This window comes from Scyliorhinus torazame, chromosome 27 (genome assembly GCF_047496885.1).
Source record: "Scyliorhinus torazame isolate Kashiwa2021f chromosome 27, sScyTor2.1, whole genome shotgun sequence".
Taxonomy (NCBI): domain Eukaryota; kingdom Metazoa; phylum Chordata; class Chondrichthyes; order Carcharhiniformes; family Scyliorhinidae; genus Scyliorhinus; species Scyliorhinus torazame.
This window is the reverse complement of record NC_092733.1, coordinates 21,975,567-21,981,936: the sequence shown is the minus strand read 5'-3', so window position 1 is coordinate 21,981,936 and position 6,370 is coordinate 21,975,567. Positions and strand designations below refer to the sequence as shown.

Here is a 6,370-nt window from a genome sequence, read left to right as displayed (position 1 = left end):
CATAGTGGTATTGGCACGAGCTCAGAAACCCAGGAAAATGCTCTGGGGTTCTGGGTTCAAATCCCAACATGGCAAATGGTGAAATTTGAATTCAGAAGAAAAAGAAACCTGGCATTGAGTCTAACAATGACAATGAAAAACCCATTATTAATGTCCTTCAGCAAAGGGAATCTGCTCTCCTTACCTGGTCTGGTCTACATGTGACTCCAGACCCACACAGTGATGCAGTTGACTCTTAATTGCCCCCTACTGAAATGGCCGAGCAAGCCACTCAGTTCAAGGGCAATTAGGGATGGGCAGTAAATGCTGGCCCACACCCCACGAACCAATAAATAAGTAAAGCAATTTTGCAGGAATATTTCATGTCCCCTTAGTTGGAATAAAAAGTTGCAGATTTTTGCCATTTTCATTTTGAGTTGATAAGCAAACAAAACAGCCCATCTAAGCTAACCCCATTTGCCTGCACTTGGCCCGTACGCCTTTAAACCTTTCCTATCCATGTATCTGTCCAAATGCCTTTTCAATGTTGTCAATGTCCCTGCCTCACCCACTCCCTCCGGCAGCTCATTCCACATACATACCACCCTCTGTGTAAAATTCTTTCCCATCTTAACTTAAACCTACGCCCTCTAGTTCTCGGTTCCCCAACCCTGGGAAAAAGACTGGGAATTCACCCTATCCATGACTCTCATGATCTTGTACACCTCTGTAAGATCACCCCTCAGTCTCCTACATTCCAAAGAAAAACGTCCCAGTCTGTCCAGCCTCCCTATAACTCAGTCCCTTGGGCCCTGGCAACATCCTTTAATATTCCAAATATGTTTTTCCGAAGCAGGAGAGATCATTGCTACTTCGGTACTCACACTCAGGGATTGTGGGAGGGTCACATCAGCACAGTGGCTTGGTCTGAGGACCGGACAATTCAATTCTCTTTTTTTTCTTGGATCCTGTCTCTCCTGGAACTGAGTTGCTCTTTCGGAGGGCCAGCAGGGCACAGGACGGGCCGAATGGCCTCAAACTATGCTGTAACCGTACCATGTTTTACACCACTGTGGGTTGGCCGGAAGTGGCGTTTGAGCCCATGGATGGCACCTGGCTTTCGAACCAACCAAATGGAAAGGAATCCTTGATTAGTCCTGTCGAAGTATTACAAGGCAGACACGGGAGCACTCTTTGATTAATCTTTATTGACATGTGCACACGGAGAGCAAATCAGTGGGGCTCACTGCTTTACTCTCCCTGAGTCCAGTGAAGCAGAAACATTTATAGCTTGATTAACCAATAGAATTACAGTTGCAGTCTAATCCTTCATTTGCATGTCTCACACACCAATAATATCACAGTTAAACTTTCATTTTAGGCCAATGGAAGGACAGTAATTCTAGCCAATAGTAGACAGGACAACTGACCAATAGAAGAGCAAGGTCTTTACATCTCCCTCTTACGTAATCATCTCCCCTTTGCCCTTGGAGATGACGGTAGTTTACAGAAAAGTGCATTCCTGAGAAAGCAACCTCCATCATCCTGTCTCCACATTATTGCGTCATTCACTAAGAAACAAGATATTATGAATTCCATTCTAACTTCTGTCCTTTGCTAAGGAGCAAGATATAATGGATTTCATACTAACTCATGTCCATTGCTAAGGAACAGTATACCGTGGATTCCACAGTCCCGTGTGACACAGGTTCTGGGTTTGGATAATCCCATTCCAAAAAAGACATGGGTCCACAACACAGAGGAATCCCAATGCAGAGCAACTTTGAAACGTTGCTTTGAGAGGTTTAGGGTTAGGGTTCAGGTTAGTCATTTATGGGGTGGGTTAATAATTTGGCCCGGCCAGCATTTATTGCCCGACCCTAATTGCCCTTGAACTGAATGGCTTGCCAGACCACCTCGGAGGGCATTTAAGAGTTTCTGCAGATCTGGAGTCACATGTAGGCCAGACCGGCTAAGGACGGCAGATTTCCTTCCCTGAAGGACATTCGTGAGGGTTTTTACAACAATCGATAATGGTCACCTTTAGACATTTAGTTCCAGATTTTTATTCAAATTCCACAATCTGACACGGCGAGACACGAACCCAGGCCCCCACGGCATCACCCTGGGTCTCTAGATGAGTGTTTTCAAACATTTTTTTCCCGCACTCATTTTTACCAACCGGCCGACCTTTGGGACGCCCTCCAGCCGACCTTCCCAACAGACCATTTTCACCGACCTTTAATGAGGCAGGTCCTCATGATCTCACTTGCTTTGTCATTCAATGTTACATTTCTGCTAAGAGCTTCAGCTGATTTTTTAAGTTCTCACTGCATCCTTTGAAAAAAATAGAGGTTGTCCTCGAACTATCCAATGCCTTTGATGCTTGGTGGGTTTTAAACTTTCTTTTTCCAGTACTTCCCTGCATATAGAATCCCAACAGAATCATAGGGCCGGATTCTCTGATCCTGAGGCTAAGTGTTGACGCCGTTGCGATTCTCGACGGCATCAACACGGCCCCAGGATCAGCAATTCTGGCCCCTCCAGGGGGCCAGCAGGGTTCTAGAGCGGTTCACGCTGCTCCAGCTGCTGATCCGGCCGTGGAACGGGCGCTGGGGGATGCGCGCATGTGCAGTGGGTCCGGCGCGAACCCGCACATGCGCAGTCCCACCGGCGCGATTTCCGCGCATGCGCGGTGTCTCCCTTGTCCGCGCCGGCCCCGACCCAACATGGCGCAGGAGTACAGGCGTCGGCGCGGAGGAAAGGAGGCCGGGTGACAGAGAGGCTGGCCCGCCGATCGGTGGGTCCCGATCGCCGGCCAGGCCACATCGGAGGCCTCCCCCGGGGTCGGACCTCCCCCTCCCACCCCCACAGGCCACCACCCGACCCTTAAATGCTGACTCCCCGCCGGCTGAGAGCAGGTGTGCATGGCGCCGGTGGGACTCGGGGTTTCCACGACGGCCACTCGGCCCATCCCGGCCCGAGATTCGGCGGGCTGGCCGCGTAGAGCGGGCCGCGACCAGCGCTCTGCCAACCACGCCGGCGCCAATGCCGCCAATTCTCAGCTCTGCGATTCGCGCTGGTTGCAGGGATTCTCCGGCCCAGCCCCGGGCTGAGAGACTCCCGCCCATAGAATCCGTACAGTGCAGAAGGATGTCATTTCGCCCAACAAGTCTGCACCAGCCCTTGGAAAGAGCACCCTACTTAAGCCTACGCCTCCACCCTATCTCCGTAACCCAGTAACCCCACCTAACCTTTTGGTCACTAAGGGGCAATTTAGCATGGCCAATCCACCTAGCCTGCACATCTTTGGTCTGTGGGAGGAAGCCGGAGCACCCTGAGGAAACCCATGCAGACACGGGGAGAAAGTGCAATCTCCACACAGTCACCCGAGGCTGGAATTGAACCCGGTTCCCTGAATGTGATAACCACTGTGCCACCATGCTGCCCACATGGGCTTTGCAGGCTGATTTACCCTGGCACAATTAACAAAGCCATACCCCAAGAAATCATCTTCACACTGCTTTGTTCCCGATATCAGTTTTTTCTTTGTTTAAAACGATCCATCTTCAGTTCTTCACAGTGCTGTTGCCTCGCTTGTTCGCAGCTAGAAAATGGAGGAATCTCTCCTCCATGATTTAGTGCCAAAAGCCGCGATGTCAGTTATATGTGCCGGGCGCGTGACCTGCTCTCTGCTGCCGCTTCAGGGCGGGAAGACGGCATGTTCGCACTTAAAAGTCAGTCTCGGCTGTTGGACACTTCTCCCACCATCGGGAATGCAGCGACCGATCGCTCTGTGATCCTCCCCACATCTGCCCCGATCCAGCTGCGGATCGCTATCCGCAGTTTGTAAAACAATGCTCCAGATTACCAGCCCAGCGACAATATCATTCAGCCATCATAAATGGAAAAATATCACAATAGATGCACCAGGAGGAAAACTAAATACAAGTCACAGAAAGGGTTTAGCTGAATTAAATATAGCTTAATAAAATGCTAATGGAGAAAATAACGGGACTTAAGATAGACACATTTCCAGGAAATTACGGTTTTCAAACAGGTAAGAACCTTAAAGATGAATGATGTAGAATTTTCAAAAACTCTCTTGATTTAATAACAATAATCTTTATTAGTGTCACCAGTAGGCTTACATTAACACTGCAATGAAGTTACTGTGAAAATCCCTCGTCGCCACACTCCGGCGCCTGTTCAAGTACGCAGAGGGAGAATTCAGAATGTCCAATTCACCTAACAGGCAAGTCTTTTCGGAGGGAACCGGAGCACCCGGAGGAACGTGCAAACTCCGCACAGACACTGACCCAAGCCAGGATTCAAACCTGGGAACCTGGCGCTGTGAAGCAACAGTGCTGACCACTGTGCCACCATGTTTGAGGAAGGGTGGATTAGAAAATTGCAAGTGTCGTTCCGTTCTCTTAAGACATGAAACAAGGAATCAGATATCGACAGAGCGGGCCAGGTTTTGGAGACCTTACTGCAAATCAAGAATAAAGTGTCTGAGCATTTGGATAGTATGTGTGGTCAGCATCAGGTTCGATTTGTGAAGGGTAATAGGTCATGTCTATCTAACTGATTGTGTATTTTGAGGAGGTGATTAACAGGGTGGATAAGACAGTGTTGGCAGATGTTGTCCAGATTGACTTCCAAAAGGTTCCGCTATGAGGTGCAGAGGGATCTGGGTGTTCGAGTGCATAACTCACAAAAGGCTAGCATGCAAGTACAACAAGTAATTAGGAAAACTAATAGAATGTTATATTAAAGTCAGTGCCACAGTGGTTAGCACTGTTGCCTCACATCAGCAGGAACCCAGGTTCGATACTGACCTTGGGTGACTGTCTGTGCGGAGTCTGCACGTTCTCCCCGTGTCTGCGTGGGTTTCCTCCGGGTGCTCCGGTTTCCTTCCACAGTCCAAAGATGTGCAGGTTAGGTGGATTGGCCATGCTCAATTGCCCCTTAGTGTCCAAAGGTTAGGTGGGGTTACGGGGTAGAGTTGATGTGTTGGCCTAGATAGGGAGCTCTTTCAGAGGGTCGGTGCAGACCCGATGGGCCGAATGGCCTTCTTCTACATTGTAGGGATTCTAAGGATTCTATGACAAGCAAATGACTGCGGATGCTGGAATCTGAAACACAAACAGAAAATGCTGGACAATCTCAGCAGGTCTGACAGAGAGACGAGGGGGCTAACGTTGCGAGTCTAGATGACTCTCTGTCTATGAGAATGTTATCTTTTATTGTGAGGGAAATTGAATACAAAAGTAGAGAGGTTATGCTTCAGTTTTCCAGAGTACTAGTGAGATCACATCAGGAGTGCTGTGTACAGTATTGGTCACCTTATTTACGGAAAGATGGAAATGCGTCAGAAGCAGTTTAGAAATAGTTTACCAGACTAATACCAGGAATGGGCGAGGTGTCTTATGAGGAATGTTTGGAGAGGTTAGACGTTGTTTGAAAGAACATAAAACATACAGTGCAGAAGGAGGCCATTCGGCCCATCGAGTCTGCACCGACCCACTTAAGCCCTCACTTCCACCCTATCCCCCTAACCCAATAACCCCTCCTAACCTTTTTGGTCACTAAGGGCAATTTATCATGGCCAATCCACCTAACCTGCACATCTTTGGACTGTGGGAGGAAACCGGAGCACCCGGAGGAAACCCACGCAGACACGGGGAGAACGTGCAGACGTCGCACAGACAGTGACCCAGCGGGGAATTGAACCTGGGACCCTGGTGCTGTGAAGCCACAGTGCTAGCCACGTGTGCTACCGTGCTGCCCCCAAAAAATATGGAACGCGTCACAAATTTGTGTGTCACCCTTGCGTAGGGGTCATGCTAACCTTCTCTGTATTGTTCCAATTTTAGTTTATGTGCTGCCAAAGCGAGCATGAGTAAGTGGCGATTTGATTGAAACCTTTAAGATGCTGCGGGGTGTTGACAGGGCGGATGTGGAGAGGATGTTTCCTCTTGTCAGGCCAGCAGCACGGTTCAATTCCCGTAACAGCCTCCCCGAACAGGTGCCGGAATGTGGCGACTAGGGGCTTTTCACAGTAACTTCATTGAAGCCTACTTGTGACAATAAGCGATTTACATTTCATTTCATTGTGGGAGAATCTAGGATTAGGGGGGGCGGGGTCACTATTTAAAAATAAGGGGGTCATCCATTTAAAACGGAGATAAGGCAATCTTTTCTCTCTCAGAGACTCGTTAGTCTCTGGGACTCTTTTCTTGGAAAAGTGGTGGAAGCAGTCTTTGAATATGTTTGAAATGAAAATGAAAATCGCTTATTGTCACAAGTAGGCTTCAATGAAGTTACTGTGAAAAGCCCCTAGTCGCCACATTCCAGCGCCTGTTCGGGGAGGCTGGTACGGGAATTG

General features: G+C 48.9%; 1 non-coding gene across 1 annotated transcript; it reads right to left on the bottom strand.

Annotated features, from left to right (window-relative positions):
- Positions 1–5,775: 5,775 nt before the first annotated feature.
- On the bottom strand, positions 5,776–5,882 carry LOC140403414 (U6 spliceosomal RNA). Its single transcript, XR_011938308.1, has one exon. It is a non-coding gene; the product is annotated as a U6 spliceosomal RNA (small nuclear RNA).
- Positions 5,883–6,370: the final 488 nt, after the last annotated feature.